The following is a 12,325-nucleotide window of genomic DNA, read 5'->3' as shown; positions in this document are numbered from 1 at the left end:
GGGGGGTTTGTTGTTGAAATTCTAGGAAGTTATATTTTGGGATGCTGCCGCCTTCTTTTTTTTTGAATGAAGCGTTAAAATATATTAGGAAGGAATGTAAATTTTACAGCTGCTAGTGAAGAGGAGCTTCAATACACGGACGCTTCCTATTTTGGAGAGACTATAAGAGACTTTTTTGTTGAAATTCTAGGGAGATATATTTTGGGATGTTGCCTTTTTTTTTTTTTGGAACGAAGGGTTAAAATATATTAGGAAGGAATGTAAACATTACAGCTGCTCGTGAAGAGGAGCTTCAATACACAGACGCTTCCTATTTTGGAGAGACTATAAGAGACTTCCCCCCCCCATTTTCCAACCATATCTAGAGCCATGGCAAGCAAGCTATGATTGGGGACCTTTTGTAACGCGAAGGCGGCCCTTTCTCTTGTTATAGACTTCGAGAAGAAACATGTAGATATTTGGGGAAGACATGAAACATAGCCCATGCATGCGGAGAAGAGTATCCATAGCAATGCCAATTTGATCAATGTCACATAAGTTGTGGATTTCATGCTCTAGGTCCTCATGTGGAAGCATGATATTGATTTTGTAGTTGCTCCTGTGCTTCCCAAGAAATTTGAGCATCTAGTTGACTACTACACAGAATCGATGTAGGGATGCAACCACTAGTGCTTGTCTTCCATCCTTGTGCTTCTAGTTCAAGAGAAAACTACTTTTTGTTAAAAGCAATGACGATATAAGCTATCAACTAATGTGATTAAGCCATTAAAGTAAAGTTGAGTGTGGGCAAGTCTTAAAAGTGAGCCATGTAACTATAGTCAAGTGTCGGTAAATTTTTTGGGACAAGCACCACCTTGTCACAGCATAATTGTAATAACATATGCCTTAATGGGCAATGCTAGCAAATATCAATCAATTTGTATTTAAACCTTTATTTAAATTTTAAAATGATTAATTCTTTGATTTGTAAGATATTTTAATTATTTAACTTTTCTACATAGAAAGTGATATATGGTAGCAATAATTAATGTGACCAAATGATAAATCAACTCTCACCCAATATCAAAAGATACACATCAAACTCATTAATATTATATAACACCAAAAGAAAACCAAATAAACATTTTTCTAATGATTAAATATTGAAACCCAATTTGCACACAAAAAGTATGGTTTTTATACAATTCTTTATACAAACATACTAAAAACATTGTTCAATAATATTATAAATCCAATACTTTTTCAAAATCAAACAATGAAACACTTAAATTTCTCAAATATTACATGATAATTCATAATTTTGATTAATAAAATTTACATCATTTTTACCTTCACAAAGTGAAAAAATATAATGACATGTTAAAAAATGTAGAAATATTTTAAGTAATTGAAACCAAAATAAAAAGCATACATTGTATATGAGGTCGTCTTTGAAACTAAGGATCAACCACTACGAGAAAAAAAATCAATGCTTTTATCTACACACACACACACACACACTCTCTCTCTCTCTCTCTCTCTCTCTCTCTCTCTCTCTCTCTCTCTCTCTCTCTCTCTCTCTCTACATTGTATGTGCTATGGATAGCTATGATCTCCACCTATTTTGATATCATATCATATCATGACAAGGCTATACATCTTTTTATAGATATGGACATGCAATCAATTTCTTTGCATGATTTCACACTTCTCTTTGTCTAGTAGGGCAACAATCAAACTGGAAGCTTGGATACTTGTAGGCAAGTGCAATTGCCTTTGCAAAATATGATTGCAAATCAATTTTTCTACTAGGCGAGTTTTTGGGGTTCTGCATAGTATATTTGAAATAGGCTTGCAGGGGTAGCCATGGTATCTCCTATTAGGAACTTCTGGTGGAAGGCAGTTGAAGAGGTTCTTATATGATGCTACATGGTATGATATGTTGTTTCTATTTTAATAGTCCTTGCTGCTCAATTCTTGCATAGGCAATCATGACTGAATCTTTATTGATACATTGTACTTTTACACTTGTAGGCCTACTTGAGTAGGACTAGAAAGCCATTGTTGATTCCTACCCTCTCACAAATTCATCTCACATTTGCCTTCCACAAGGTTACATATTTGTAGAGCATGAAAGGGTTAATGAGCTTCAAGTAGCATGAAGGGATATGTTTCCATATATTTGTAAGGTACATGCATACATACATACATGCATGCATGCATACATGCATATATAGTAGTCACCTAAGAACTTCTTTTGTTATTGAGTCTCTCACACACATGGAAGTAGAGAGACGCCTTACTATTCCAGGACCTTTTTTTGAATCATGGCTGACCCCATCATCTCACATATTGATAAAAGAAGAAGCAGACCACATGTTCCCTAGTAGGCATTGCATCATGACGCTATTGCTTTGGGTATTTATATTGTCACATGTTGTTGTTTGTAAGGGTAGTGCTCCAATTTAAGCTTGGTCAAGATGAATGGGTATTGACATCATTAGGGCTTAGCTTGGATCCACATAGCTCCCAATTGATGCCATTTGCTATTAGAATGATCAAACTAGACAAATCCTACAAAGATGATCAAGGCTATACTTCATAATCAATTGTAGAGCACTTTCAAGATTAACATTTTTGGATCACATAGTGTACGGCCTATATAAGAATGTACCTAAATTTAGCAGCATACACATTGATAATCATCTTAGACACAAAGCAAGTGAATGAAGGTTAATGAGGGGAGGTGACTCATTTAAGTGCCAATGCCATTACAAAGTGAGGAACAAATGGTGACAAGATGTTGTAGGTGATGTGTATGATACACGTAAAAGAGAATCAATTGTAGAAGGAAGTTGCAGGGTTGGTGGAGCTCTATAATCATGTCATAGATATTCTACTAGTACAGAGTAGAAACAAGGGTATGAGAGGTACCCCTAAGTCTCTAAAGCTCCTAAAATTGTAGAAAGAAGTTGTAGGGTTGGTGGAGCTCTATAATCATGTCATATATATTCTATTAGTACAGAGTAGAGACAAAGGCATGAGAGGTATCCCTAGGTCTCAAAAGCTCCTACATTGAGGCACACACTTTGTTGCATTGTAATATCATATTCCTTTTCTTTGGCTCTCTATCTCTATATGTCTTCTGGTTATCAAATCTTACTCACTTTCAAAACTTTTGATAGGTTGACATTCAACTAGATCACATGCTTGATTATTAACATTATATCAAGTTGCCTACACATTGCACAACAAATGTAAGCATTCTCCAAGTTTTGATTTAGGTGAGGAAGAAAGCTAAGGTCTCTTGATGACATGAGTGATATGAGGTTATGTTGTTGCTATTGATGGTGTTCCCTTTGTTTCTCTATGTAGTTGCATACATCTCAACCTTGATCTACTTTTTGTTGCTCAAAATTTCCAAGCTCCTTGTTGGTGTATCCTATGTCATCATCAACATATTCATTTGTCGAGTATGGGGATTTTTTGAGTTTTTTTGTTAAATGATGTGTCCTCATAGACGGTCTCATGGTGTCTTTTGTCAAGGATGGAGATTTCCAAAGTTTTTAAATTAAAGGATGTGTCCTCGTACATGCTTTAGTGGTTCAGTGGAGGCTCTTTTTGGAATGGAAGCTTGATTATTTTTCTTGTGATTGGCCTCAACAAGTGTGGGAGATTATTATGCATTGGGATTTGGTTTTGGTTTGATATTTATTGTCTTTGGGCTATGTTATAAGATCTGAGATACATGCTCGACCTTCTTATATACTTAAAAGATATATGGTGAATATTATGTTGGTGCAGAGAGAGAACATATGAGAGAAAAAAAAGATGTGGAGAGAAAGAGAGAGAGAGAGAGAGAGAGAGAGAGAGAGAGAGAGAGAGAGAGAGAGAGAGAGAGAGAGAGAGAGAGATTGGCAACACACTAGGGACTAGAAGATGGGCCAGTCCCCCCCCCCCCCCCCCGGTGGAGTTATATTATTGACAAGGAGCAAGCTCCTCCATTACACATAAACTAGTTCTTAACTTGTAGATCTTGGGAACAAGATCACAGTTCCTTATACGGTATACAACTAGCTAACACTTGCACCACTCGGAAGTTGGCTCCTTTGATCTTGTTGATATCTCTTCTTCTCTCCTACACAATATGTGTAGGGCTCTCTTCTTGGTGCTTGATTTCAATAGAGCTTCTGTAGCACTTTGTGAGACTCGAACCACCTTCTCTCCTCCTCTTGCATGCATGCAAAGTGATGCTTCCTTCACCTCCTCCACACCTAAGGAGAGCCTCCCTTTTATAGGCTCTAAGAGCTTCTTTTCTTGGAGAGAGACTTGAGTGCCAAGATTGGAAAGGTTGATCTTCATGCAAGATGTGGCTATTCTAGGACCTACTCTACAGCACCAATTTTGGAATATATCTTTGTGTGTTACTCAGATGGAAAAACGTCCAACACAAAAGTTGTAGATCTTGTCATTTTTTATACCCCTAGAAGGTCGTTTTTAGAGATCAGATTTCTATCGCGAGATATTTTAAAAATGAATTCACCATGGCTATTTTAAGAAAATTAGCTTTTTAAAATCTATTCTTAACGTATGGTCCATGCAACGACCTTGAGCCATAGATAAGGAGAGTTCATTAGATTTCCTTGGGCCTCAACCTTAAGTTTAACTTTCACACAAAAGGTTGTGTCATCTTAGACCTTATGGAAAATCACTTATCTCCACTTCCAAAGGATCATGTCTCTCATCTTTCTTAGTGAGAGAATTTCCTCTCTCGTCTTTCTTAGTGAAAGAATTACTTCTCTCCTTAATTCATTAAGAGAGAAAAGACCTTAAACCTTGACTTGTAAGGGAGACGATCACCCCAAATGAATGCAATGCTCATTACATACAAGTAAACATTCCTAGGCATCCTTGGATGCACACATAAATACATATACACAATGCTAATGCACTTGCTCTTCTTAGAACTCAATCCATCTTCATTTATGTGTAACTCATTGGTTCTTGTGTACACTCTTACACTTGGCAAACACTTCCTTCCCCCTTCCTAACTTGTACTGCCTGTACCAGATATCCCCGTCATAGTGCTTTGATCACCCCATTAAGTGATGCACTAGAAATACTGGTCTCTAAATGGTCTCATGGCCATGCTAGATCATCATCAACACTTAAAGAAAAGTGAGCCATTAATTTATTGACATAAATTTACTAAATAGAGAATGCATAATAAGCAATCAATTTAGTAACATCCCTCTGGCTTCTAAACAGTTGGCCTCAACTGTAGAGGGGATACATAGTCCTTAAGAAGATCTGGAAAGTTTTGTAGTTCTCTCTCAATCATAAACTGAGTGTCCAATGGGGGATAATTCTTAAACTTAATGAGATACTTCTGTAATACCTTACCTGACCTTAGAGTATTGTCCTGATGGTGTAAAATTCTTTTAAGCACAAGGAACTCTTTTGTTTCTTCTATGTAAGGTAAATTTTCCTTGATTGGTTTCATTGGAGGTTCTCCAATATAGGGACGCAGCAAACTTATATGGAAAGCATTATGAATGTTCCAATGACTTGGTAGATCCAAACAAGAAGTCACATTATTTATCTTATCTGTGATCTTGAAAGGGCCATAATAGTGATTAGAAAGCTTAACCACTTTACCCTTTTGAGCTTCCTACTTCTTCAAGCGAGCGTTCTCAAACTTAAGAAGAACATATTGTCCCAACTTGAGATCTGATGCTTATCAGCTTCGCATTTATGCTTCTCTTGTGTTCTTTGTATAGTAGCTTTTACTTGAGTGAAAGATGTATCAATGTCTCTAACAAACTCATCTATTTGCAGAGATCTTATCCTTTGTAAGAAGAATGGGTGGTAAATGAGGCTTACCATAGATGATCTCAAAGGGCGCCTTACCAGTACTAGAGTGCACCATGTTATTGTATGCAAACTCTACTAAAGGCAAATATTTTTCCCATTCTCTTTGATTATCAAAGACATAGGATTTTAAAAGGTCCAGAATAGTAGAATTAGCACTTTCACTCTATTCATCCGTTTGAGGATGATAAGAGGATGAAAACTTTAACCGAGTTCTGAGGTTCTCAAAGAAATCTTGCCAAAAGAGGCTAGTCCTGCAGGGATCTCGATCACTTATAATGGACTTAGGCATGCCATGATGCTTAAAAATATGAGCAATGAATAGCTTAGCCATATGATCGGATTTGATTGTCTTTCGCACAGGTATAAAGTGTGCTTGCTTACTGAATCTAACAATGATAGTCCAAATTGCATCATTGCAAACTTGTGTGTGAGGAAGCTCCATGATAAAGTCCATGGCTATACTTTCCCAAGGCTCATTGGGAATAGGTAATGGCTTCAGTAAACCACATGGTTTATGCATGTCATACTTTACTTTTTGACATATCTTGCACTCGGGGACATATCTTTCAATGTTAGCTTTAAGAGTGGGCCAAAAGAAATATATTTCCAATGCTTGAGTAGAGGGGAGAATATCCCTATGTCCAACATATGGAGATGCATGTGCTTCATCCATTACCTTGTGTTGCAATGGTAATGCTACACAAATTGCTTGATGATGATACAAATAACCATCTCGAATCAAGTAAGGTGTAATTGACTGACTTGAGTTAAGCTGATCCCATATGGTTGAGAAGTTAGAATCAGTTGCATACATTTTGGGGTAAATCCATGAACTTGTTATAGTAAACAATTGTGATTGCATTCGCTCAAGGTTGCCCTAATAGAGCATCTGCTGCCACATTCTTAGTTCTAGATATGTGAAGAATTTGAAAGTGAAACATAGATATGAGATTTTCCCAACACATTTGTTTCTCTGAGAGCTTCTTCTGAGTGAGGGAGTATCTTAGACTTTGGTGATTTGTTTTAATAACAAAATATGCACCAAGTAAATAGTGTTTCCATACTTGAAGAGCATGTACCACTGCCATAAGCTCTTTCTCATATACTAGAGCATGTAGTTCATGATCCTTGAGGTGTCAGCTCTCAAATGCTGCATGATGATGCTCTTGGTTAAGCACACCTCCAATGCAATTCCCAGAAGCATCGCAGTGAACTTCAAAAGGTTTTTGAAGATTCGGAACTATGAGAACTGGTTCTTGAGTCACAAGAAACTTAAATCTTTCAAAGGCTTGTAGTTGCCTTGATCCCTAGCAAAAAGTCAATCACTTCTTAGTAAGGTCATGTAGAGGAGATGCAACATACACAAAACCTCATATGAACCTCTTGTAATATGAACATAGGCCTAAGAAACTTCTAACTTCATGTACAGAAGTAGGTGTAGGCCATTCAACAATGGCTCAAAGCTTCTCAGGATCCATTCTCACCAGATTGTGAGAAACAATATGGCCCAATTAATGAATTTCCGAAAGGAAAAATTCACTCTTCTTAGCATTGACATGTAGTCTATGCTTGCGAAGCTCTTGAAAAACAATAGATAGATGTTTTCTATGCTTTTCTTCAGACCATGAAAATATTAGAATGTCATCAAGAAGACACTTGTGAACTTTGAACGAGGTCTGAAAATTCACTCCATCATTCGATTAAATGTCGTGGGTGCATTAGTCAAACCAAATGGCATGACTAAGAACTCGTATAGTCCAAACTTTATACGAAAAGCTGTCTTATGAACATCTTTAGGTGCTATCCATATCTAGTGAAAGCCGCTCTTGAGATCAATGTGACTAAAGATACTAGCCCCTTGCAACTTATCCAAGATATAATCTATCCTTGGGATAGGAAAATGATTCTTGATTGTGATCTTGTTCAAATGTCTGTAGTCTATGCACATACGGAAAGAACCATATTTCTTTTGAACAAGTAAGACTGAAGAGCAGTATGGAGAAGAGCTAGGTTCAACTAACCCTTTTTCCAACAGTTCATTTACTTGTTTTAGGATCTCCTCTTGCTAACTTGCACTTACTCAATAAGGCGGTTGGTTAGGTGGTGAACTATCTGGGATAAGATCAATTGTGTGATCTTCCAGGTGCCTAGGAGGTAACTCTCCTGGGAGTGAATCACCAAAACAATCTTCATATTGTTTAACAAAGTCTTGTCTAGCTTGATCAATTAAAGAGAGGGGTTCTTTTAAAGTCTGAGACGACTTAGAAGCATTAATTGGTATTGTGTGTTCATTAGAGGCATCAAGTGCCCTTGAATCATTAGCTTCTTTTGACTCTCTCACAAAAATCATGCATGTAGAAATAACTTTCTTTATTTCTTTAGAAATGCTAACATGACTAACCATTGGCATAGGCCAATCTCCAGCATCAGCAATGCATACTATGTTCTGACCCTTGAATTGAAATGCAAGGATCTTCTTAATAAAATTGGGAAGAGGTCTAATCTTGTAGTGCCAAGTCATACCTAAGATAACATCACAGTTACAAATGGGTGCAAGTAGAAAAGATTCTTAGTCAAGGTAATCCCCGATTCTAAGATTCAACTTCCCCTGGAAAGAAGTAGAATTGGTTGTAAGTCCTTCAAATACCGAACTTGATGCAATTGGTGTTCCCAATCGATCCGGTGGAATTTGTAGCCTTTCAACAGTATCTATTGAAACAAAATTATCTATGGACCCTGGATCAAAGAGCATCAAAACTCATTGATTGTTGAGTGTCCCCCAATCCTTTAAGAGTTGTCTCTTCTTCTCATTTGTATGAGTGTTAGCTTGCACATCTGGAATAGAATTTCATGATGGTGGAGGAGGATAATCACATTTTCTTCCTTCCTTTTGTGAGGACAATCAGGCTTCATATGCCCTAATTCACCACAAAGAAAGCACCTTCCTTCCTCTTTGTACTTTTGTAACTCAGAGAGTGAGAGATACTTGCACTTCCTCTTGTTACCCTCTGGCTTTGAATATTGGTCATGGGTGGAGTTAGGTCTTCTTCGATTAATCCTGTCTCTTGGTTGATCATAGAGATACTCTTGTCTAGGTCTATAAGAACTCATCTCCAACTTTCAAGATGTACCAAGTGTATTCAAACTTTCAGCTATGATGGCAGACTCCATCATGCGAGGTAAGGTTTCATGTGGATACACCTTCATGGTTATGTGTAAATGAGAGAGTAGGCCAACTTCAAACTTCATTTTCTTCTCTTCATTGCAGATCTCCATGAAAGGAGTAACCTTGAGAAGAGTAGACCAAAACTTGTCCACATAACTAGTGGCCTTCTCATGCTCTTTCTGGCCTAGCCAATCCCAGTCCTTCTTGACATCATTCTCAAAATCAAGAGGCAAGAATTAAGCATAAAACTTCTTCTTGAACTTTTCCCAAGTCATAGGTTTCCTTCCCTCCAAAATGAGAGTCAACCACCAATTGCTAGCAGTGCCTTTCAAGTGCATGCCTACATGCCTGAGCTTGGACTATTTTGAGAAATTACCATAAGAAAAAGCAACTTCAAATTGCCTAACAAAGGCTAATGATCTCTCTTACCGCTGTCCTTATCCCCAAACTTGAAAGTCTTAGTCTTCTTAAGCTTGCTCCTCTTATGGTCCCTCTTTGTTAGTTTGCGGATTTCACGAGACTTAGAACCAAGAGAGTAGGAACTAGAAGATGATGAGGAGGAGGAGGAACTTAAGTAATCAGGGTAGTACCTGGTTGTTGAGGGAGATGACTTCCTCCTTATCCACCTCACTCAAGGCGAGGTCTTTTTACTCTTATTGACCCGAGAGTCCTTCTTCATTCTAGGAAGCTTCTCAGCAATTTGATGCTTTGCACCTTCACCATCAATTGGTGCAATGGTGTTTCCTCCAGTATCACCATCTTTTGGAGGATCTGGTCCTTCATAAGTAGCTTCTTATGGTCCATACAACCACCTTGAGCTATAGATAAGGAGAGTTCATTAGATTACCTTGGGCCTCAACCTTAAGATTAACTTTCACACAAAAGCTTGTGTCATCTTAGACCTTAGAAATGGAAAATCACTTCTCTCCACTTCCAAAGGATCACGTCTCTCGTCTTTCTTAGTGAGAGAATTACCTCTCTCGTCTTTCTTAGTGAAAGAATTACTTCTCTCCTTAATTCATTAAGAGAGAAAAGACCTTAAACCTTGACTTCTAAGGGAGAGGATCACCCCAAATGAATGTAATGCTCATTACACACAAGTAAACGTTCCCAGGCGTCCCCGAATGCACACATAAATACATATACACAATGCTAATGCACTTGCTCTTCTTAGAACTCAATCCATCTTCATTTATGTGTAACTCATTGGTTCTTGTGTACACTCTTACGCTTGGCAGACACTTCCTTCCTCCTTCATAACTTATACTGCTTGTTCCAGATGTCCCCATCATAGTGCTCTGATCACCCCATTAAGTGATGCACTAGGAATACTGGTCTCTAAATGGTCTCATGGCCATGTTAGATCATCATCAACACTTAAAGAAAAGTGAGCCATTAATTTATTGACATAAATTTACTAAATAGAGAATGCGTAATAAGCAATCAATTCAGTAACAGGCTATCTATCTAACATAATATTTTCTCCTATAGATGTTGGCATGCTTGCAAATTTGATAGAGCATGCTTGGTTTTTAATATTTGTAGTTTGGATTTTGGGATGACCCAGTGAGTCTGTTATCAAGAATGGCCCTACAAGAGAACATATTTCACAATATTGGACAAGGATACAAATTTGGGGTTTGGTGTGATTAATAGATATCATTTGTTGGTGGCAAATGTGGTTGATTCTAAAGTTGTCCTATGTCAGCAAAGGAATAACACTCCAGCTCTCTATTGATAATAAGCAAAGCAATGAGAGAGAAGCCATTGAAACTAAAGGTGGATTTGTGATTATATTACCTAGTATGGATTTTGTTGTGTGGTACCTCCTTTCGACTATATCTTCCTAATGAGTGGTGTTGGTAGATTATAAGTAGCTTAAATTTCTCATTAACTTGGAACTTTAAAATTGTGCAAGGGATGTTCCAAGAGTAGATGAGTAGCTTGCGGTTGTTCAAGCTTTTGGTTACAAAGCCTTAAAGTAACATCTATGCTTGGACTATGATGTAAGGAAAGAACTTATTAGTGACATTGATGAGTTCCTAATGGTAGCCTGTGATGGTCTGTGGAAGGTTGTTGTAGTTTGAACATTGTGCTTAATCATTTCATTTGCTAAAGTTGTGCAGTTATGTTTGATTTGACATTGCCAACATTTTGTACTAATTGGAATAACTTTTCTTGATTTTTGAATGTGGTTATTAGTCAAGGAAGGCATCTTTTGCGAGTTTGTGTTTTAATGGCATGGTAAAACATTTTCAAATTGTGAGGATTGACCTCTAGGTGACTGATGACAATGATGGGAAGATGATTAATTGTTGTATCATTAATCTTGCAAGGATGTGGTCATATTTTAGTGACATCAACTAGATTATCTATTTGAAAGATATCGTACAACATTCTATGTGTGGAGATTGATTTTACATCTTCTATAGGTGATGAATGATCAGGAACCTATGGACCTTGTAAGGAACATCAAAGACCAGAATGCAAAAACCAAGAAACTAATTGATGCTGCTTTGGGAAGGAGAAGAAAAGATGACATTCCTTGCATTATGGTGATGTGTTAAGAAGTCTCATGTTGAAATATCCTAGAGAAAATTTATCATAACTGTCGGCCCAAAGGTTTTGACACTAATTTGACTTTCCATTGTTTTTTGGTTATTGTGTGCATTGCCATGTTTCCTGTATGAATTTCGCACACATGTGCATGCATGCTTATGTAGCTATGATGTAGGTTGTTTGTTGTCTCATTTATTGACATCTTTGTCTAATTAGGTTTAGAGGGGATCTCTACTCAAAGTACCACCCGAAAGTATACTTTGTTGAATGCACTTATCTGTCATGGAGTTAACTTGAGCAAAGCTATTATTTCAACAATAAGTTAAACAAGTGATAGAATCATTCAATGTTAATATTTTATACACTTAGTAATTACGTTTTTAAAAAAGTAACAAGACTTTCTTAAAATACTAGAAATTCTTGTAGGTAGATATTAGAGACCGGAGAAACCAATGATAATATGGTTTTGAGGGACAAATACAATTGATTTGCTTATGTTTGAAGCATCTATATAGCTTGATGCTTTGCATAAGCATATAATTACAACAACATTATTGAAAGCTAATCCCAAATAGAATGGTATTAATTAGGGGGCACATTGAATGAGTAAAGTAAGTTGACTCTTTAATGTGATCTTGGTATGCAATATGAGAGAGAGAGAGAGAGAGAGAGAGAGAGAGAGAGAGAGAGAGAGAGAGAGAGAGAGAGAGAGAGAGAGAGAGAGAGAGAGAGAGAGAGAGAGAGAGA

Source organism: Lygodium microphyllum, chromosome 3, assembly GCF_053477565.2.
Source record: "Lygodium microphyllum isolate KBCC chromosome 3, Lygodium_microphyllum_v1.1.10, whole genome shotgun sequence".
In the NCBI taxonomy this organism is placed as follows: domain Eukaryota; kingdom Viridiplantae; phylum Streptophyta; class Polypodiopsida; order Schizaeales; family Lygodiaceae; genus Lygodium; species Lygodium microphyllum.
This window is presented reverse-complemented; position numbering follows the sequence as displayed.